The sequence below is a fragment of the Oreochromis aureus genome, linkage group 22 (assembly GCF_013358895.1).
Source record: "Oreochromis aureus strain Israel breed Guangdong linkage group 22, ZZ_aureus, whole genome shotgun sequence".
Taxonomy (NCBI): Eukaryota; Metazoa; Chordata; class Actinopteri; order Cichliformes; family Cichlidae; genus Oreochromis; species Oreochromis aureus.
Window position 1 is genome coordinate 6397619 of NC_052962.1, and position 24000 is coordinate 6421618.

The following is a 24000-nucleotide window of genomic DNA, read 5'->3' on the forward strand; positions in this document are numbered from 1 at the left end:
GTTCGACTGTGGTGTACCTTGGTGCGACCAATAGAAATGAAGACTGCAGCTCCTCTGAGTTAAACCGCATGATTAAGGAAAAGGTTCTGTGCTTTTTTGTTCGGTGAACTTTTTGTCACAGGTTTATGTGCATGTATGGGGAGCTCCAGAGCCCTTTCAACAGCTCTGTAGACCTAGGGGGGGGGAAGAGGTGTTGTGGAAATGACACACTCTTTACTAGTCAGGATAGTTAGAAAGCTTTCTTCTATTTGAATGAGTGATTCTGTTTTTTTAACATTTGAACATAATACAACACAAACTCTCATAGAGGATATAAAGTCAGAAAGATACATGTTTTGAAATGACAAGCAGCAGGTGCATCTAGTACATGTAGAGCAGCCACAAAAAAATTACTTACAAGCAGAGCACAGCGACCAGCGCAACACAAATTTTGGGTCCTTCACTCTAGTTAGCCATGAGTGCAATGAAAGGGCCTTAATTTGGAAAAACCTGAGCTAACCTGGATTTCTGTTGTTGTAAGCCCATGCTCCTGACTTGAGTTTTGAAAATAGGCTTGCCAAATTGTCTAAGGTTAAGCAGAGGTCTTTTTGCCCATAAAACGCTCATGCATTCAAGTTGACATTGTTACTCCTGTTACTTAGTATCCCTCCTGTTGTGTTCACCTCCCGCCCCTTACAGCGCTTCCTTTTCTGCCCATGCCCTTGTTGGGGGAGAGTCAGGGCAGTGGCTGGGGCTTGCACACTCTTAACCAGACTGGCAGAGGCTGGTGTGCAGGGAATGTACTGGCGCTGTTGAATAAGAGGAGTCACCAAAGCTTTCCCCAGCTTTGCTAGGAAAAGTCTCTTCTTGAAACTCCTCCCCTGATTCCAGGTTGGGTCGATGGCTGTCCGCACCACATATGCGTTGAAAGCAGACACATCAAGGATGTTGTGGAACAGTGCCACAGAACAGCGGGCTGTCATTCGCTTGCAGGTGTATGCAGGGCTGGACTGGGACAAAAAATCGGCCCAGGCATTTTGACTAGAGACCGGTGTAGAGATTAGAAAGATATTTTCCTGCTATGTTTTGCTGCTATTTTTTATAATCATCATTACCATTCCATTAATAACTGTATTGATATTGCATTCAGATGTTCAAACATATTGGTATCATCTTAGTCTTTATTACAGGTCCAGTAAGAACCACTTTAAACTGTTGAGTTGAATTTATAATCTTAAAAGCTTTTGAATGTTTTTTATACTCTTACACTGAAGTCCAGACTTCAGTGTGTGAAAGACTGAGTTGCAGGCTGACAGGAAACTGCATGCTTTGCAGGAAGTGAAACCGAAAGCAGAGTCTGAGTGCAAGTTATTTTGAGCAGCTGTTTGGATGATGTTATTTGAATAACCAGGTTATTCTTTATTATCTTTTATTCATTTATATCTTTTGATTAAGCTTTTAGTAGAGGTTGGTTGAAACATTTGTTTAATACATCATATACATAAGTTTAAGATTATTACATGAGGATGCCTCGGTCTGGTTGCACAAGCAGAGAGGTGAAAGAAGGTGCAAGCGAGGTCAACACACGCATACACACACATACACACACATGCACACACATACAGTTAGTGGGTTCATTTATAGGTGAAAGTTTAATCATGTTTTGCTTGCAACTGCAAAATTGTGTCTGCACAAGTGACAGTGTGCCTTAAGACATGCTGCTGATGTTCTGAGATAAGCAGGCGTCCGGCAGCGACAGGAAGCACCTGCCGTGAAGACGATGTTCTTTTCAAACTGTGTTAAAAGTTGTCAACAGAACATTTGTGGTTTTGAAACTGCTGCATGTAATGACGTAGAGAGGGCGTCAGTAAACATACCTTGATGCTATAAAGCTATTGTTTTGTCGCTGTTGGGGCGAGATCTGATGCTGTCTGCGTACAGCGTTATATCTCCCACGCGTGTGTTCATTAAAAATCATCGTTTGACTCCACCTGGCCGGATCAGTGTGTTATTTGGATTTCCTCCTGTATCCCTCCCTTAATTTTGAACCTTAATACCGGCCCACCAGGTATTATAGGAAAAACCATAAAGCCTTTGAATGAAAAAAAACGCTGTTGTGACAGTGATGTACACTGTCGTGTTGGTATATATATATATATATGTATCAATCTAATAAACTTAAACCTACACTATTCTCCCTATTCTGGTATTCTAAACAGTACTTAGCCGAAACCCAAAGACTGCTTGGTCGAGTTAAACTCCTGAACTATATGCAACACATGGTGGAAACCTGACATTAAGACAGAGAAGACTAGAGGTGAGACATGATCATTACTGAATATTAAAAATAATAAATGACCGATTTAGTGATATTTTCATAAACTATTTATTTACCACATCAATAAACAGCATGGCAGGGCAAAATATTTTTTCTCACATGGCAACCTTTAAAAAGTGAAAGGAGACAGAAGGACAGGTGAGAAAGAATAAAACTTAATTGACTTTTTGATGGCATTTTACACAGTACTGGTACAGAATCTAGAAAATGTGGGAAAATACTGGCATCATATACAATACTTACTTCTGAAGAAATTATGATGGGACCCTGAAAAAAAATTACTATGTACAATAATGGATTTCTATAGATTTTACATCAGATGAAAACACTGGTTGTAAGACTCAGATAATTATTTATTAAAAGCGAGACATTTTAAATGAGAATAAGAAAGAAAAGTATTTCTTTGTGCCCCCCTTTCCCTGTTAATGCCCTACCTGGCCCCCTGGCAAAACTTTGCTAGACCCCCCCCTGCACAGTTACCAGCTGTCAGCTACTTAGAAAAGGATCCTGGTGTTATTTGTCTCTCAGAAACAGTTCATAACTTCCCTTCAACTCATTCATGTCACCTAAAAGATAAACCTGTTTCTCCATCACCTGTTCAGCTCTGATGATTCAGTAAGGACATCTGGTTTCATCTTCAAGTTTCCCTCTAACAACTTAACCCAACCGATATCATGACCAGCAGTTTTTACAGCTGTGGCTCCAGCAAACATCAGCTGATACTAGAAAATAATATTAAATAAATTCTAACAACAGCTGATCAAGCTTAAACGTGCTGCTGTTGTTTAGAGCGACCTCCGCTGGTTTCTGGCGCAAAGTGGGCGATAAACAAACAAGAGAGACGGGACTTGCAACAGAAAAGCCGATCAGCTGATCACTGATCAGTTTCATGATTGAAGTAGCAACAGGAGAGGGAGGGGGAGAGAATGAGAGAAGAAGAGGCAGCTGACAGTGTAAAGACACAGAATAACTCCAGCTTTGTGTCTTTTTCCATTCTAGCTGAAGTCCGTGACAAACTGTGTTCCTTTTCAGCTCAATACGGAACGTGTACTATTTTCTCTGAATATGAGACGATTCCGTTTTTTACAGGACGGTTGGCAACTCTACCAGCTAACCTTATGACCTCACTATCAGTAACATCATAGCACCCGCCTGGCAGTATAGAAACTCCGTCATTAGCTTGTACGCAGTACGAGTTATTGTAACTTACTGTAAAAAGTCAGCACAACGAAAATAAACTACACCTAAACTTGGTTTATATCTGACCCAGATAGACTGCAGCTCATAACTTCTTACCTGAAATTCAGTTCCCCTGATACTCGGACCAGCGGCCGCCTCGGGTCTCTCCTCCTCCTGCCTCCCCTTTCCCTCATCCACCTGCTGGCCTCCACCACTTGCTAATGTTACTGAATCTGTGGAAGCTCCGCCATAGCCACCACCAAACAACTGAGTTATTTTTACACATCTGCCAGCATCTGGTCAATCCACCACCTTTAATTGTTTATACCTTTATGAAAAAACAAACAAACAAACAAAAAAACACATCGGCCCATAAAATATGAAAAATCACCATTGGTATGCCCGATGGCCAATCCAGCTATGGGTGTATATACCAATTGTAGCTCCCGTCAGCCACCACGCGGACAAGTTCTTGTTTACAGATGATTTATTCAATGGTTGACGACAAGATCACTCAGCATCGTCATCATCATCATCATCGTGAGAACTACCCAAACAAAACAATTACAATCAGCAACATGTTTACAATAACACTCTTATCACAGTAAATCCAAACAAAGGTATAGACACATAAATGCCTTCTTATGGCACTTTCACTGCACTTTCATTGAAACTCAATTTAACAGAGGCACCCTGAACACACCTCATTGCCTGCTGTAGCCGAACGGGAGAAAGTCCGTTCCTCGCGCGAGCCGCTACTCCTCTCAAGGGTAAGTCCACAATTGGGTTTAATTTAACTCAACGTATGTGTTCATAAAAACTTAGTCCAGTTTAAAGCAGTAGGACGATGCAGCAGAACTCACAGAGCGCCATGCTTCTCTGCTCTTGTGTCACCACAAACTCCGTCGGTGCTGCATGTTACTTCCGCTACTGCCAATTACAAAACAAAGTTCCACAATTAAAGGAAACTTACAAATATAAACACAAGGAAAAACATTGGAACACTTCACTGTTAGTTACACTCCCACCAAATCACCTGTGATTTTCCCATAAAACTTAACATGTATGGATATAACAAGAAATCACATTTAACATTAATGGAACTGGTGGATTGGCAAGCGACTCTTCAGTTAGCCTCCAGGAGAGTTACAGTCTTTTGAATAGGATAGGTTGGTTTTGTGGTGCGCTTTCATTTCAAGCTCTTTCTGGAGCATGTCACTTGTGCGCACTGCCACCACTGCTGCAGAGAGCTCAAGCCTTGGTATAGTTGTTACCTTTGAAGGAGCTACCCTTGCTTTCCCCATCACAAGGGAACAGTGCACTTCTCCCAATGCGCTTATTGCTCTCAGGTATGAGCACTCTCCATAACCTGAGGCACTGGCATCCGAAAAATGATGCAGCTCGTATTTCACAACTAGGGCTGGGCCATATTATACCGTTCACGGTAATACCGGTATAATGTTAGGCAACGATAGGAAAATGAAATATCGCGATAGAATATGAGTAGAACGCGCATGCGCAGTGCCTTTGTTTTCATATGCACATGGCCGATTGTTGAGTGAAACAGATGAACCAGAATTGGTTTGTAAAAATGGTGCAACTTCAGTGATGTGGAACTGGTTTGGTGTTTGTCCGTCAGATACACAACAAAGCACATTTTTTTTGCAGAACATGCAAGCGGGCCGTCGTTATTGCCGTGTTTGTCGGACTAAGATGCTCTTAAATCTGGGAGTAATCTGGGTCCTAAACTCCGTATCCTTCAGGTCAAACGAACACTGCAGCATCACTGAGAGTTAAAAGCTGTCTAAATTCTTTCATCTTTAATAAAACGATCAGCATTGCTGCTTTACCAGGTGTAACTATGAAGTTTAACTTCCAGGCATCCATGAAAACAGAATTTATTACACTTAACGGAGTTAGAAGTTAGCAGGAAGCTAGCGGAAGTTAGCTCGCTAGTTTCGCTAGTTACCTAAGCATGATATAGCATGTTCTGACTGAGAGATTTCTGAAAAAATTCAAACGTACAGCTCTGCTATCACTTCCAACATAAATGAAGACAGGAAACTAAACAGCAGTGACATTTGTAGGGTTACTGAAGTTGGGCTAGCTGGTATATAATGATGTGCTACGTGATCGCTAGCGACACAGCTATGTTAGCATAACATAAACAGTGAAGCTGGAGGACGAACACTAACACTTTTCCACTTATAAAAGTTAACGTTAAGGTTCCTGATAGTTAGAGACAAATGCAATTGCATGGCAGGATGCTGTAAACGGACCAAACTTCAGTCAGGAGAACAATATGTCTGTGAAGGTTCTCAGTCATCCAGGTCATCGTAGTCAAAGGAGTTTGCAAAGAAAAGCGTCTGGACTTCTTTGAGTTGCTTGAAGACGTTTCACCTCTCATCCGAGAAGCTTCTTCAGTTCTAAGGTCAAATGGCCGAGAGTCCCAGATTTAAACCCAGTGGGAGTATCCCCCCCAAAGAGGGACAAAGGACCCCCTGGTGATCCTCTAATCACATGCGCCAAGGTGTAAAAGCGGGTGTGGTACCTAATCAGCCAGGGTTTCGGGTGAGCTCATTGTGAAACCTGGCCGCACCTTGTCATGTGAATTCCTGAGGTCAGATGGCCCAGGATGTGAGTGGGCGTTAAGGCCTGGGGAGGGAACTCAAAACTGGATTATAGATGGCAGACAGTTGGTGTCGTAAACCGCCACCTCTGTTCAAAGATGGTCGCTCACAGTGGACATAGATGGCCTCTTTCACTCCTCTTTCAAACCATCTGTCCTCTCTGTCCAAAATGTGAACATTGGCATCCTCGAAAGAGTGACCTTTATCCTTAAGATGCAGATGGACTGCTGAGTCTTGTCCTGTGGAGGTGGCTCTTCTATGTTGTGCCATGCGCTTGTGGAGTGGCTGTTTGGTCTCTCCAATGTAGAGGTCTGGGCATTCCTCACTGCACTGTACAGCATACACCATGTTGTTAAGTCTGTGTTTTGGAGTTTTGTCTTTCGGGTGAACCAGTTTCTGTCTGAGTGTGTTGCTGGGTCTGAAGTACACTGGGATGTCGTGCTTGGAGAAAACTCTCCTGAGTTTCTCTGATACACCGGCTACATAGGGGATGACAACGTTGTTGCGTCTTTCTTTCTTATCCTCCCTCGCTGGTGTCTGATCTTCTTTTCTGTGCCTCTTTGCTGACTTTATGAACGCCCAGTTAGGATAACCGCATGTTTTGAGTGCTTCCTTTACGTGTGTGTGTTCCTTCTTTTTTCCCTCAGACTTAGAGGGAACATGTTCTGCCCGGTGGTGTAGGGTCCTAATTACTTCAAGTTTGTGTTCCAGAGGGTGATGGGAGTCAAAGAGGAGGTACTGGTCCGTGTGTGTGGGCTTCCGGTAAACTTCGATGTTGAGGTTGCCATTCTCTTCAATGTGCACGGCGCAGTCCAGGAAAGGCAAACAGTTATCCTTTGTGTCTTCCCTGGTGAACTTGATGTTTTTATCCACGCGGCGTTAATGTGCGTGAGTGAAGGATTCCACTTCTTGTGTCTTGATTTTGACCCAGGTGTCATCTACATATCTGTACCAGTGGCTGGGTGCTCTTCCTTTGAAAGAGCCAAGAGCCTTCCTTTCCACTTCCTCCATGTAAAGGTTGGCTACAATAGGTGACACAGGGGAGCCCATGGCACAGCCATGTTTTTGTCTGTAGAAGCCTTCGTTGTATTTGAAGTATGTTGTGGTAAGGCAGAGGTCTAACAGTGTGCAGATCTGATCGGGTGTGAAGTTGGTCCTGTCTTCCAAGGAGCTGTCTTCTTGTAGTCGTTTTCTGACAGTCTCCACTGCTTCCGTGGTGGGTATGCAAGTGAAGAGGGAGACTACATCAAAGGACACCATGGTTTCATCTGTATCCAGGGTAAGTTTCTGGACCTTGTGAAGTCGGTGGCCATGGGCTCCCCTGTGTCACCTATTGTAGCCAACCTTTACATGGAGGAAGTGGAAAGGAAGGCTCTTGGCTCTTTCAAAGGAAGAGCACCCAGCCACTGGTACAGATATGTAGATGACACCTGGGTCAAAATCAAGACACAAGAAGTGGAATCCTTCACTGCGCACATTAACGCCGTGGATAAAAACATCAAGTTCACCAGGGAAGACACAAAGGATAACTGTTTGCCTTTCCTGGACTGCGCCGTGCACATTGAAGAGAATGGCAACCTCAACATCGAAGTTTACCGGAAGCCCACACACACGGACCAGTACCTCCTCTTTGACTCCCATCACCCTCTGGAACACAAACTTGGAGTAATTAGGACTAGAGATGGCACGATACCACTTTTTTATGTCCGATACCGATACCGATATCATAAATTTGGATATCTGCCGATACCGATATGAATCCGATATTGTGTGTTTTTTAATCAATAAAACTGTTTTTTTAATATCTTGCTGCATTTTGTATAAGTTCATCCTCAAGTTTAAATAAACAACAACACTAAAGCTATTCTGTTATACCTGTATGTAAAAAAATACACTGCACCCAAAATATTTTATAGTTCAGCAACACTGATCAATCTAACAAACTTAAACCTACTCCATCCTTACTATTCTGGTATTTTAAAGAGTACTTAGCAGAAATATTAAGCAACCTAACTAATAGGGTTGCAAACTCCCAGCAAAAAAAAAAATAGGGAACCACCCCCCACCCTCCGCCTCAAGATGCTTAATCGATGTAATCAACTTTAATTTGATGCAGGGTGAAAAAAAATGCACAGAATTAAATTATTTTTCAAGAATAATTAAATAGATTCAACATCTTTCTTCAACAGAATTGCAAACTGCACAGATGGTATCTTCCCAAAGGAAAAAGTACTATAGCTTACTAGGGTATATTAGACTTAACAGTTACTATATACAGTAATGGACTTCTATACATTTTACATCAGATTAAAACTTTGGGTGTAAGATTCAGATAATTATTTATTAAAAGCTAGATATTTTAAATGAGAATAAGAAAGAAAAGTATGTCTTTGTGCCCCTTTTCCCTGTTCATGCCCTATCGGCCCCCTGGCTAAACTTTGCTAGATCCGCCCCTGCACAGTTACCAGCCGTCAGCTACGTAGAAAAGGATCCTGGTGTAGAAAGTAATATTAAATAAATTCTAACAACAGTTTATCAAGCTTAAACGTGCTGCTGTTGTTCAGCCGCTGGTTTCCTCTTTCTGGTGCAAAGTGGGCCAAAAACAAAGAAGAGAGACGGACTCGCGACAGAAAAGCCGATCAGCTGATCATTAAGCAGTTTCACGAAGTAGCGGCAGGAGAGGGAGAGAGAATGAGAGGCAGTCGCTCCATATATCGGTTGTTAAGCTTAACATGGGAACGCTTTACAAACATTCAGAGATGAACTTACACACTTGCTTTAGTTCTCTCTGGGATAACTTCTTCGGAGATGAAATGCTGGTTTGGTAGCGAGGCTACAAATACACACAGCCGCTCTATCATGTGAGCGCACTGCTCCGACATGCTACGGTTATGAGGCGAGTTACGCCGTGTCGCAAGTTTTGTGAGGTGTTTTTTTTATGTATTTAATGGATCGGATTACATTTTTAATTTCTCACCGATATCCGATCCAGTAATTTAGGTCAGTATCGGACCGATACCGATACGTAATATCGGATCGGTCCATCTCTAATTAGGACCCTACACCACCGGGCAGAACATGTTCCCTCTAAGTCTGAGGGAAAAAAGAAGGAACACACACACGTAAAGGAAGCACTCAAAACATGCGGTTATCCTAACTGGGCGTTCATAAAGTCAGCAAAGAGGCACAGAAAAGAAGATCAGACACCAGCGAGGGAGGATAAGAAAGACAGATGCAACAACGTTGTCATCCCCTATGTAGCCGGTGTATCAGAGAAACTCAGGAGAGTTTTCTCCAAGCACGACATCCCAGTGTACTTCAGACCCAGCAACACACTCAGACAGAAACTGGTTCACCCGAAAGACAAAACTCCAAAACACAGACTTAACAACATGGTGTATGCTGTACAGTGCAGTGAGGAATGCCCAGACCTCTACATTGGAGAGACCAAACAGCCACTCCACAAGCGCATGGCACAACATAGAAGAGCCACCTCCACAGGACAAGACTCAGCAGTCCATCTGCATCTTAAGGATAAAGGTCACTCTTTCGAGGATGCCAATGTTCACATTTTGGACAGAGAGGACAGATGGTTTGAAAGAGGAGTGAAAGAGGCCATCTATGTCCACTGTGAGCGACCATCTTTGAACAGAGGTGGCGGTTTACGACACCAACTGTCTGCCATCTATAATCCAGTTTTGAGTTCCCTCCCCAGACGCCTTAACGCCCACTCACATCCTGGGCCATCTGACCTCAGGAATTCACATGACAAGGTGCGGCCAGGTTTCACAATGAGCTCACCCGAAACCCTGGCTGATTAGGTACCACACCCGCTTTTACACCTTGGCGCATGTGATTAGAGGATCACCAGGGGGTCCTTTGTCCCTCTTTGGGGGGGATACTCCCACTGGGTTTAAATCTGGGACTCTCGGCCATTTGACCTTAGAACTGAAGAAGCTTCTCGGATGAGAGGTGAAACGTCTTCAAGCAACTCAAAGAAGTCCAGACGCTTTTCTTTGCAAACTCCTTTGACGTCAGGAGAACAACTGAGATAATCCATCCACAATATGAGGTTAGTCATTAATATACTGCAACAACATGGGAATAGAGCAGCTGTGATAGAATACAGCATTAATGAATCAATGGTACAGAAGTGGAGGAAGCAAGAAGAACGAGTTTAATAAAGTTTGATTTATCTGACTGCTTTGTTTCGCTTAATGTGCCTTATAATCCCGTGCACTTTATGGTCCGAAAAATACGTACCGCACACTGCAGTTTAATGTTGCAAAGCAACTCTTTTTAACTTCAGTGGATATTATACATGGTTATGCTCAGGATATGTCAGCCCATTTCTACTGGAAATGCCTTTTGGTTAAACTTTCAGCAAGGAATTTGCATTTGCACTGTTAAATTTTTATGTAGCTTTAATGCACATAAAAACCAGCTTCTTGTTTAAGTGAAAATGAATGGAAGGTTGTCTTTTTGCGCTAGTAATGTTGTGGAGTTGTATTTTGTCGCGCATCAATTATATCGTCAGTTATATCGTTATCGCAAATTTTCAAATATATATCGTGATAAATATTTTTGGCCATATCGCCCTGCTCTATTCACAACTTTGCCAAAGCTTCCTGGTAGGTAACATCGTTGTACCTTTATGTTTGCTATATCTTGCAGTCCTCTTAATCAGGATTCCCATTGGGGCAGCAGATGATCTGGAAGAGGATCATCCCAACTAACTCTCTCATGACACATTTGCTGGAGGATTTTCTTTCCTAAAAGGATGAAAGGTGCGACAAAGCCAAGCGGATCAAACACTGAGGCCACGGTGGACAATACCCCTCTTCTGCTCATGGGTTTTTCTTTCACCACCACTCTAAACTGGAAATCATTTGATGTGACACACCATTGCACACCAAGGGCTCTCTCCATGTGTGGTTCATGAAGAGCCATATCCAAATTTTTGGCTCCTCCAGCACACTCTTCCTTTGGGATTGATGACAACACGTGCTTACTGTTGGAAATGAACTTGTGCAACCTTAAGTTGCCAGTGTTGCAAAGCTCCCTTGCTTCATTCACTAGCTGGATTCCCTTTGCTTCGGTGGATACACTAGTCAAACCGTCATCAACATTAAAGTTTCTTTGTATGAAGCGGACGGATGCTTCGCTGAAATTTCCCCTTGCCATTGCAGCAAGATGTTTGAGGCCATAATTAGCACAGCCTGGAGATGAGGCAGCTCCAAACAAATGGACTCTCATGCGATAGACTGCTGGCTGTGCTTCTAAATCTCCATTCTCCCACCAGAGAAAGCGGAGGTAATCTTGGTCTTCTGCCCTCACGTGAAATTGGTGGAACATACGTTCTATGTCGCACATGATTGCAATTTTTTCCTTGCGAAACCGACACAAGACACCAACAAGGGAATTTGTCAGCTCTGGACCAGTCAACAGATGATCATTTAAAGATGTCCCCTGAAACCGGGCTGAACAGTCAAAAACAGTGCGGATTTTCCCAGGCTTTTGCGGGTGATAAACACCATGGTGTGGGATGTACCACACTGGGTGATTGTGGAGATCAGCTTTGGGGATCTTCTCAGCATCTCCACGCGCTATGGTCTCTTCCATGAATGTTTTGTAGTCCTGCTAATATCCGCTGTTTCTCCTTAATTTCCTTTCTAGGTGCTTAAGGCGATGGATAGCACACACCATATTGTCTGGCAAGCTCGGCCTTTCTCGTTTAAATGGAAGAGGCATCTCAATGTGACCATCTTCTTTGTGTTTGATTCCTTGTTTCAATTTCGACAAAAACTGGAGGTCATCTTGAGAGAAGTGATTGTCTTCAGCAAGTTTCTCATTAAAGTCACATTCAGGCACCTTAATTATGTCAGATGAGATGACTTCCTTGATCTGTGTTCTGCATACATAGTGAACTTCCTGTTTGGGACTCAATGGAAGCTGAAGATCCGGTGTCACTTGCCTTGTGATGACTTGAGGACTCACTCCAATAGCGTCTCCACAGTCTACATATGGGCTGCCATGTCCAATAATGCTCCATCCCAAGTCTGTTCTCTGTGCAAATGGTTGATTTTCTTCACCGCACACCACTTCTCTAGGAAGGAGTGCCTGAGAACAGTTGTAGCCAATTAGTAGACAAACATCACACCCTTGATGAGGAGCAATCTTATCTGCAATCTGCTCAAGATGGGGCCGTGCCATTGCTGTCTCTGGTGTGGGTATGTGGTCTCTGTTTGCCGGAATGAACTTTCTTGTGTAGGTTGTAGGAAGAGTTATTTTCTTCTCTGAGTTGAATCCTCTAACTTGCAACCCAGAGATCCTTTGGCAAGCTACAACTTTGTTTGTAGAGGCCATAGTAGATAACTTTAGCTTGAGCTGTTCCCCCTTTGCATTTAGAGAATCTGCTGCCTCCTCAAGAATGAAGGTTGTGTCACTTTGCGTATCAAGGAGAGCATACACAAGTGTTTCTCTGTCAGGCTCTTTCATCATTGAAACCCACACAGGAATGATTGTGGATGTCTGAATGTTGGTGTTGTCATGCTGAACTCTGTTGGATGTTGCTTCACTTATTACTTTAGCTTCTCGTTCTTCTAGATGTTCATTGCTTCGTTCTCTGTGTCTACCTTCCTGCCTTATTCCTTCAGTCTTTCGTTTCTTCTGTTCTTCTCTTCGATCATCGTGTAAGCAAGGTGGATGCCTTTTCTGGCATGTACTGCAAGTGCTTCTGTACTTACAGTCTCTCGAGTGATGTCCAGGCTTTAAGCAACCAAAGCATAGCTTATTATCTTGAACAAACCTGTGTCCTTCCACTATTGGTCGTTCCAGAAATCTTCTACATTTGTACATACTGTGGCCTGGTCTTTCACAAAACAGACAACTGCTGGCAGCAATCTTCTCATCAGTGTTTGTTGTTAGAACTTTAGCTGCAGGAGTCTGGTTTCGTTGTGGCTTGGCCTTTTCTCCATCGCACTGTTTCAAGGCATGGAGTGAAGTCACAGGATTGCATGCGATCCTGGCTTCCATTATGAGAAACTGCACAAACTGGCTAAAGCTTGGAAATCTGCCAGTCTCCTCTTCTATCGTCAAGACTTTCCTATTCCACCTTGATGTCAACCAATCGGGGAGCTTGGAAAGGATTTTTTGATTCTCATTGCAATCATTAAGAACCTCTAGACTTTTAATCTGGCTTTCTGCAGCTTCACAGCTCTGTAGAAAGTCCACAAATTCCTGTGTCCTTGGAGCCAATTCTGGGCCATGCACTGAGTTTGTCTCTGAAGGCTTTGGCAATAAGGAAGGAGTTTCCAAATCTCTCGTCTAAGACTTCCCATGCTGCCTTATAAGCAGCCTCACAGGAAATAGTTTTCAACAGCCTTCTTAGCTGGTCCACTAACGTACTTGCACAAATAGTAGATTTTCTCAGAGGCTGGTATGTTTTTTCTTTTGATTAAAGTTTGAAAGGCAGCCTTCCAGTTCTTATACTTCAGCGAGTCACCACTAAATGTTGTCGGCTCTGGCATAGGAAGACGACTGGCACTAATAGAATCTGCTAATACCATGGCAAGTGCTGCGATGCCACCATCATGCTGTGGATGTATAACAGCTTGTTGTGGTAAGTGTAACTCTGGTGAGTTACGTATGTGACTTGTGTGCTGAAATTGGTCCCCTTCCCTTTGGCTTTCAGTTACATTCATGCAGTAACTGCTTAATTTCTTCTTCTGAATCTTCATTTAGCTCTTGCTCATACACTTGCATGGTTGCCTTAGCCACCCTTAACTGTTTGAGTGCTTCCAATCGTTCCAGTTCCTTGCGTTTGTCTTCCAAAACCTTTCGCCTGGCAGCATTTTCAACCTCAAGTTTTGCTTGTAACTGTGCTTCTTCTTCCTCCATTCTTAAACGTCGTCTACAGGCTTCAGCTGTTTGTTCTGCAATCTGTCTTTTATCTTCAACTTCCAGCTGCAGAAGCTCTGCTTGCTGACACTGTTGCTCATGTAGGATTTCCAATGTTGCTTGGGCTGCAGCGATTTTAGCAGCAGCTTCTTGTCTGCTCACGGATGACACACTGGAGGACTTAGAAGCGACTCTTGATGCAGCGTGTGACTGTTTGTATCGACTGGAAACCTGTGAGTGCTTACTGACGCCATATGATTTCTCAAACATTAAAACAGATTCATTTACATTAAACTGTGGTTTAACTGGTGCCTTTCCTCTCAAACGTCTTTGTGCAGTCTTAATATCAGTTCTTGTTACCTCCTCGCAAGTATCATTTCTGTGGCGTGCATTGTTATCAGGAATGTCCACCTGACGCCAGTTTTCATATGCTGTGTTTAGTTCGCTGGAAGCAGTGTTAATGTTGTTCATTATTGCTTGCAGCTCTTCATCTGAACAATTGTCAGAAATTGAATGGTTAGCATCCTTTGCTAGAACCTTCCACTTTTCATACTTGATCTTAAAACTTTGCTCCAACTCCTTAATCCTTTGGTTTAACATTCCTCTTCCCTTTTCAGTTAAGGTTCTTGACCTCTGGCTTTTACGAGGTGGGTTTTGAATTTTTTGTTGTGGACACTTACTTGTTGATGGATGAACATCTGATGTTACTCGAACTTCTTGTGGTCCATCTGTGTTTTGCAGAGGAGAACTGCACAGTGGAGGGTTTTGCTGAGGCCTGGTGACAGTCTCTGCCTCAGGATTGTCACTCAGTTTAGAGAGATTTGTGACTGACATGTTAGGCTAAGTAAAGGAACAGTGCCAACAGGTATCTGATAACATAAAATAACACTGCCTTATAGCTTGTAACAAAACTTGGTTACGTCTTGTAAAGGAAAACCTTGCATAAAATCCAGGGGCTGCTTTAGTAGGTTATTCTTATAACCCTTAAACACATGTCTGCAATCACTAACAACCCTTAAAGACACAAATATTTCAAACTCTTGATCAATTGGAAACTTGAACCTTCTTGCTTGCAGCCACAATGAAGCCACTTTAGGACACCCTTATCAACACTTTAAAGCATCCAAACTTGCAAATGGTCTTCAGGTTAATTTTCTGCAGCACACTTGAGAACATCAATATGTCCTTTCTTTGAATTGTTAGGGTGAGCAAACCCGTTCTTGGCTTCTGGCAGGAGCCTGGGGACCCTTGTAGACATGCTGGAGATGACTTAGGTTCTCTTCTTTCTCGCCCACTCACAAGGAGCAGATGAGTTCTCACTGTAGCTCCCGTCAGCCACCACGCGGACAAGTTCTTGTTTACAGATGATTTATTCAATGGTTGACGACAAGATCACTCAGCATCTTCATCATCATCATCATCATCGTGAGAACTACCCAAACAAAACAATTACAATCAGCAACATGTTTACAATAACACTCTTATCACAGTAAATCCAAACAAAGGTATAGACACATAAATGCCTTCTTATGGCACTTTCACTGCACTTTCATTGAAACTCAAATTAACAGAGGCACCCTGAACACACCTCATTGCCTGCTGTAGCCGAACGGGAGAAAGTCCGTTCCTCGCGCGAGCCGCTACTCCTCTCTTTTTTTTTTTTTTTTTTTTTTTTTTTAACCTGTCCCGTTTGGTTCTTTTGCCATCAGAATTATTGTCTAAAGGCGAAGAAAGATGCCCAACGGATTTACTTTACCAAATTGACCATCCCAGCATTGCCGTAATGGTCCATTTGATTCAACTTTTTATTGTTTATTTTATTTTCACTTGCTGAATACGGGACAGACTTGACTGGAGGAGAGAACGTGGAGAAAGAAAGAGGAAAGAAAAAAACCTGAGAAGAGGGACGGGGAAAAGGGCAAAAACAAAACCAACAGAATAAGCAGACAAAAATACATATGTCGATCACCTGGATCACCTGTTGAGAAAGAAAAAGAAAGCAAGCAGAAGAAAACGAGAGTAATAAACAAGATCACAATGATATATGGGAATATGACAGTAAATACTAAATATTAAACATTATTGTGCAGCACGTAAGATCGACAGCGCACAGTGTGCTTTGAGGTAGGAGCCAAAAAGGGTGTAGTTTGTGTGTGTGATCACCCGTGTGTACACCTGTGAGCATGAGCAGCGCTTTGTTTTAAAAGGTTCCTTCATGTAACGATCTGCTAGAGGGTGTGGGGGCCACTGCCCCGACCTCCAGGGCATGAAGCAGGTATGGAGGAGATCAAGACTCCAGACATCCAGAGGCCCCAGAACACAAGAGACCAAGGAAGACCAACAGAGGGCAGCAGCGCCACTATCCCAGAAAGAGCTGAGGAGAGTCCCAGATGAGGGGTCACTCAGCAGCCGCGGAGCAGAAGCCAGGGGTTGCAGTGGCGTGCCCGTGAGCTCCGCCGGCAGCCAGCTGTGCCTGAGTGGCCGAGCCCCGGGCCGTGAGGCCGAGGGCACCCCATCCCCAAAGTGGCCCGAGCGAGCCCCAGGCTCCAGGCCCCAATAAGCAGCCGCCAAGGAGTGAGCCGGTGGGTACCTGGGCGCCCACCCCGGACACAGAGAACCACCAACGCACCGATGTCTGAGGGCGTCCGCCACCGGCAGGGGAAGTGGTGGGGAGATGGGCCTCCAAACCTTGGAGGGCCTGAGATGTCCCCAGAGAGGTGGCGTCTGATACCCAACCTGACATATAGACACAGACAAACAGGCACACACAGATACAAACATCCATACCCACCCTCATGCTCTCATATGCAATTGCTCAACACTCACCCAACGTGGAGACAGACATAGAGAGACACTGTACACACAATCACACTCCCCAAGCGTACTCTAAGCCCCAAGTCTAGGTACCCTTGCCCCGGAGGGGAAACTGCACCAGACTCAGGTGGTGTAACCCTTTTCCCTGCGGTGGGGCGAAGCAGACCGCCCGACTCCGCAGCAGCAGGAGGCCCCATACACCAGACCCCAGTCGGACGGCCAACTCCTCCTCCTAGCCCCCCGCTCCAGCAGGCCGCAGAGAGAACGGGGTGTAGGAAGACTCAAACCTCCCTCCACCCGCTCATATGTACTGTTGATGTATGTGTGTTCTAAGGTGCACTTAAAACCCAGGAGGGCATGGAGCTACCTGCCAGAGCAGCAGGTAAGCGCATAGCCCCTCCTGCTAGCCCTCAATGTCTACATGTATTTAAAATTGAGAGGTGGGCAACGACGCCAGGGGTGAGGTGTACACCCTGATGGTAGTTTGGAATCTGTGTAGCGTGCCCACCCCAAGATCCTATATGTATGTGTAATGAGAGTGTGAGTAATGTGAATGTCTAAGTTGTGGGATAAAATTGAGGCAGAGGCAGCCAGAAGGGGACAGAGGGGGGGGATGTCTCCTCTTCACCCTGGTGACACACCCCTACCCCAAGGCCCTGCATGTGTGGGTGATTGTGGTGGAGCGGGAAGAGGGAGGCCGCTGGAGATGGGGAGGGAAGGAAGGGAGGGGCAGTGACCCTCCTGGGGCCAGCTCCCCGCTGACCCCAGTAGGCACCCCATGCTGTGCAACCTGCCAGGAAAGGGGCCCAGGCCCATCCGGACCGGGGCCCAGTGCAGCAGCGCCGCCCGGCCCCACAGAGCCCGGGACAGTTCACCTGACCCCACCACAGAGAAATCTGCACCCACCCCATCATCCACTCATCTTCCAGACTACACAAGACAATAGACGCCCAGGCTGAGATCTTCCTCCACCTCTCCTGTATCTCCCCTCCTGCAGAGAGAGTTCCTGAAGAGAGGAAAGCTCCTGCAAGATGTGACAGCCTCCCCACCAGTTGAAGAGCCCCCAGGTGGCTCGATGCACAGCGGCACCCTGCGCCAGGGCCGGGCCCCATACACCCACCCGCCCACAACCTCGGCAACACACCAACCAGGACCCAAGCCCCTGAGGCCCGGCCAGGCCCCAGCCCAGAGACGGAGCACCCCAGAACCTCACGCCCATCCCGGACCCACCCAGGGGCAGCCAGGCTACCAGGTCAGTAACCCACGTCCGTCAGCACAGACCCTCCCCTAGCCCCGCTGCATGCAGCCACGAGGAAACCGTCACCTAAGAGCCAACAGAGCCCCTAATTGGCCATGACCGCTACCCAGGGTTGAGCCCCCAAGGAAGATGCTCCTGGGAACCCCCGACGCCCTAAGCCTGTCCCTACCCCCACACCAATCACAACCGTGAAGGTGGGACCAAACTATGGCCCCCACCCCACTAGGTGATGGAGCTGATCAAAGGAGCCCAGAGCAATTGATCTGATGTGGTGGCAGAGGCTGTATCAAGACTAATGTAATCTAATAGATAATTTCTATATTGGTTAGGATTAAGATTATTTTTATTTTTCCAGTTCATGAGGACTGTTTTCTTGGCTATGCATAGGGCAGTGAAAACCATATGGGCTATATTCTTTTCCGTAGTGACATTATCTAAGCTGCCCAACAAACATACTAAAGGAGAAGTTGGAATGTTACATTTCAGACACTTTGATAAGTCTTCACATATCTCACGCCAAAACTTCTGAACTGGTGGACAGAACCAAAGAGCGTGGATATAATTGTCCGGTGAATTGGTTTGGCAGTGTGAGCAGTTGTTGGTAGACGTAAAGCCCATCTTGAACATCCGATGACCTGTATAGTGCACTCTATGTAGTATTTTGTATTGAATTAATTGAAGACTGGGATTTCTAATTAAATGAAAGGTTTTAAGCAGATCTGAGACCAGAAGTTTTGGTCTAAGTTAACTGATAAATCCGCTTCCCATTTTGCAATAGGAAGTGATATTGATTCATCTGTTTTAGAAAGCATTCTGTATATTTTGGATAGTAATTTGGGGTTTTAAGAGTAAGAAATTGAACCACACTTGGTGGTGTTTGTAGTTCAACTTGACCCGGTTTAAATCTCTTTTTACTATGGATTTAATTTGTTGATATTCTAAAAATCTTTTCTTGTTGATCCCATATTGTGTAACTAGTCTGTCAAATGAAATAAATTCTTTTCCTTCTAGAATATGTTCTAAATATTTGATTCCTTTACTACTCCAATCTGAAAAGTTTATCATATTATTGTTTTGTAATATGTCAGGGTTGTTCCAGATAGGTGTACGTTTGCATGGGATTAATGAAGACTCTGTCAACTTCAGAAACTCCCACCACGCTGTCAGAGAGGAGCTGATGTTGACGCTTTTGAAGCATTCATGTCGTTGGATGTTTGAGCTGATAAACGGTAGATCTGAAATCTCTAGATTATTGCAAAGTGCTTGTTCTACATCTAGCCAAGGTTCATCTAAGAGGGTATGTTTTTGCCATCCTGAGATAAACTGAAGCCTGTTGGCCAAGAAGTAGTGCTGAAAGTTAGGTAGTTCTAATCCTCCTTTATCCTTGGTCTTTTGTAGTGTTTTTAAGCTTATATGTGGGGGCTTATTTTTCCAAAGGAATTTGGACATATATGAATCTAGAGATCTGAACCAATCTTATGGCGGTTTAGTTGGGATCATTGAGAATAAATAATTTATTTTGGTAATACCATCATTTTTATAGCGGCAACCCTTCCCATGAGTGATATGGGTAGACATTTCCACCTAGCCAGATCACCTTCTACTTTCTTTAAAAGTGGGATATGGTTTAATTTAGTTAGATCTGCAAGCTTGGGAGAAACATTAATACCTAAATATTTTATATTTCCCGATTGCAGTGGAGTAGAAGAGGAATTATGGAAGGAGCAATTAATCGGAAGGACTGTAGATTTTGACCAGTTAATTGAGTAATCTGATATTCTTGCAAAAGAGTTTATCAGTTCAATCACCCCAGAGATATTGGTTTGTGAATTTTGGAGAAAGAGTAACACATCATCCGCATAAAGGCTGATTTTATGTTCCACGTTCTTGCATTTTATGCCCTTAATTACTGAATTCTGTCTAATTGCTGCTGCTAGTGGTTCGATAAAATTGCAAACAGTGAAGGGAGAGTGGGCATCCCTGCCTGGTGCCCCTCAGGAGACAGAAGCTGGAGGATGTTTGGTCATTTGTTCTGACACAAGCTGTTGGGGAATTATATAATATTTTTAACCAGTTGATGAAAGAAGATCCAAAACCAAATTTGTGTAAAGTTGCAAATAGAAATTTCAGTTAACTCTGTCAAACGCTTTTTCTGCATCTAGAGAAAATATTGTAGTTTCAAGGTTTTTACTGTATGAGTAGTCTATCAAATTAAGTAATCTACGTGTATTTGTTGATGAGTGCCTACCTTTTATGAAACCAGTTTGGTCAGGATGAATTAAGAGGGGGGTTATTTTCTCTAGTCTCTTTGAGAGAGCTTTGCAGATTATTTTAAGGTCTACATTTATAAGGGATATTGGACGATAGCTTGAGGGATATACAGGGTCTTTGCCTGGTTTTAGCAGGAGATTAATGTTTGCAGAATTCATATTTGATGGAAGTCTGCCATTTTCTTTGATTTCCAACAACGTTCTGTAAAAAACTGGTGCTAGAATCGTCCAGAATTCTTTGTAGAATTCTGCAGGAAAGCCGTCTGGACCTGGAGCCTTATTATTGGGCATATTTATCAGGGCTTCCTGGAGTTCACCTGGCGTCAGTGGCGAATCCAGTGCCATTGCTTGAGTGTCTAATAATTTTGGGAGAGTTATGTTGTCTAAAAACTGATCAATTTCCTTTTTAGATGGGTTTATTTGTGGTGAATACAACGTTTTATAGAAATCCCTGAAAATGTTGTTTATTTGTTTCGGTTCATATATTGTGTTCCCAGATGAATCTTGAACAGCACATATAGTTTTTTTTTCTTTATTTATTTTTAGCTGGTTTGCTAGAAATTGACCGGATTTATTACTATGTTCATAATTTTGTAAGCGTAGTCTTTGTACTAAGAATTTTGTTTTTTATCAATTATCTCATTTAATTCTAGTTTTGTTTTGCGTATTTTGTTCAATGTTTCCTGATCTTGGTGGGACGCGTGAGGCTTCTTCTAGTGATTTGATGGTTTTTTCTAATTCCTGAATATTTTTGTTTTCTTTTTCTTTTTATGTGATGAGAAAGAAATTATTTTACCTCTCATCACGGCTTTCCTGCTTCCCATAAAACAGAAGCTGATGTTCCGGGAGTGTCATTAAAGTCTAAGTATGAAGTCCACTCTTTTTTTAAAATATTTAATAAAGTCTTCATCTTTAAGCAGTGATGTATTAAATCTCCAGTTTTTACTTGGCTTAGTATTATTCTTGTGCATTAGTGTTAAAGATACAGGAGCATGATCGCTGACAGCTATAGGGTGAATCTCAGTGTCTGAAATGTCACTCAGCAGTGAGCTGCTGACCAAAAAATAATCCAGACGAGAGTAGGAGTGATGAACATGTGAGAAAAAGTATATTCCTTACTGGTGGGGTGAAAGGAGCGCCATGCATCGCAAAGACCAAAGTCGCTCATATACTGTTTGATTATATTTATGGACTGCCAATTACGCTGAGTTCCTGCTGTATTGAGCCTATCCATTTCTTCATTTAGTCCAAGGTTGAGGTCGCCTCCAAGAACAAGTGTGCCATCTAAGTGTTCAGAGAGTGCACTGAAAAAACTGTGAAAGAATGAGGATCATCAACATTTGGACCATATACACTTACAATACATAGCTTCTTATCAAGTATAGATAGTTTAATGATTAAGAATCTGCCCTCTGGATCTATAACTGTATCGAGTACTGTGAAATTAATATTTTTATGTATTAAAATTGCTACTCCCCTTTGTCTAGAATTATAACAAGCTGAGAACACATTAGGAAACTCAGGTGTTTTAAGTTCATTCGAACCTCTAAGAGGTCTGTGGGTCTCTTGTAAAAGGACAACATCTGCCTGTAGTTTTTTGAGTTGGTTAAATATTTTTAACCTCTTTTCTCTGGAGCCAGCTCCATTTACATTCCATGTAACGAATCTCAGTGCACCCATAGATGTCTGTGTATAACTAGGGGTGTATGCTGTGTGTGTCGCTTAGACAGGTGGAGAGAATACATCACTTGTTCATAAATAAAGAGAGGGAGAGAGGTAAATAAAGAGAGGGAGAGCTACTCCTCTCAAGGGTAAGTCCACAGTTGGGTTTAATTTAACTCAACGTATGTGTTCTTTAAAACTTAGTCCAGTTTAAAGCAGTAGGACGATGCAGCAGAACTCACAGAGCGCCATGCTTCTCTGCTCTTGTGTCACCACAAACTCCGTCGGTGCTGCATGTTACTTCCGCTACCACCAATTACAAAACAAAGTTCCACAATTAAAGGAAACTTACAAATATAAACACAAGGAAAAACATTGGAACACTTCACTGTTAGTTACACCAATAAGCTGCAATAAAAGGAACAATAAATATGACATTGGGAACAATATTGAATCTGTTGTATACAAAATGCTATGATTGACATAAATAAAAATAAGATAAAATGCATGATGGATGAAACTTTACATTACCTTATGAAGGCAGCCAACGCCTCCTTTGTTCTTGTTGAAATCCTGGATCATAAGGGGCTTCCTGTCCTCTGTGGTGCTGACAGCGACGTCTTTGTGTAGCGTGCTCATCAGGATGACATTTCTATTCTTCTTGGGAACATATGACACAAGAGTGTGTGTGTCAGTGAAAGCAAATTTTGATGAGAGTGCCTCTCTTCCTCCATACCAGTGCAAGGGGGAAGTTCAGGCTTGTTCTTCCTCAGTGTCCCTACGATGGTGAGCTTTCTTGTCAGCAGCTTCTGACCAAGCGCATATGATGTGAAGAAGTTGTCACAAGTGATATTATGCCCTTGGAGACTGGTTGTCATGTCCAGGACACAACATGCATGGCCTGGTTTTCTTCTTCCCTTCCAGTACTGGGTTTCCCCGTGTAGACCTGCATATTCCAGGCATAGCTGCTTCTGGCATAACACGCTACCCAGATCTTTATACCACATTTCCCTGGTTTGCTTGGAATGTACACCCTGAAGGAACACCGACCTCTGAAAGGAACCAGGCGCTCATCAACTGTCACCTTAGGGCCTGGATTGTACATAAGTGGTAGGCGCCACACCCACCTGTCCCAAATGTTCCTGATGGCAGCCAGTTTTTCATTTCTCCAGCGGACGGGTCGTGTATCTCTGTCATCAAATCGAATAATTCTTGAAAGGACATGAAACTGTTGTAAGGACATAGTTGCCCGGAATATAGGCCTGCCAAACTCTGTATCCCAGAGACTTTTTAGAGCCTCATTGTTTGTGCGATATACTCCTGCTAAAATCAACAGACCTATGTAGGCTTGGAGGTCTACCAAGTCGATTTCTCTCCAGGTTTCCCCAAACACACGCTTCCCCTCCAGGTTTGTCATCTCCAGTATAATTCCCTCAATGGACTCTGGTAAAAAGAGTTGGAAGCTGGACTTGATGTCATCCACACGAGATATTGCATACCGTGTTGGCCCTGGCGTCATCTTGGTGTTTTCCACTCTCGCACTACTTCCTCTGCCCTATGTGGAAGAAAACCAGAGCAAGTGTCCACTCTTGGACTGGAATGTCTCCTCAGGTGCCTGTTCATCACGTGCCTCTCCCTCTCCATCTGTTGACTGGTCAGAGTCCTCAAAGTCTGGATCAAAATCTGTGTTGTCTTCCAGTTCCGAGACATCCTCCTCTATCTCTGGTTCAATTTCAGTGCCCTCTTCATGTCCAGAATCCTGAACCAGAACCTCTTCAACAGCTATCCGCTTGGTCAGTCGCCTACTCATTGTGCTCAGAGTAAAAGGAGTGCAAGGCAAACATCAAGCTATCTAGTCTAAGGAGTTTGGAAAGAAAGCATCTGGACTTCTTTAAGTTGCTTGAAGACGTTTCACCTCTCATCCAAGAAGCTTCTTCAGTTCTAAGGTCAAATGGTGAAGAGTCCTGATTT

General features: G+C 43.6%; 1 pseudogene; it reads right to left on the reverse strand.

Moving 5' to 3' along the window:
- Window positions 1-602: 602 nt before the first annotated feature.
- Window positions 603-23548, reverse strand: LOC120435743 (annotated as a pseudogene).
- Between the last annotated feature and the right edge of the window lie 452 nt (window positions 23549-24000).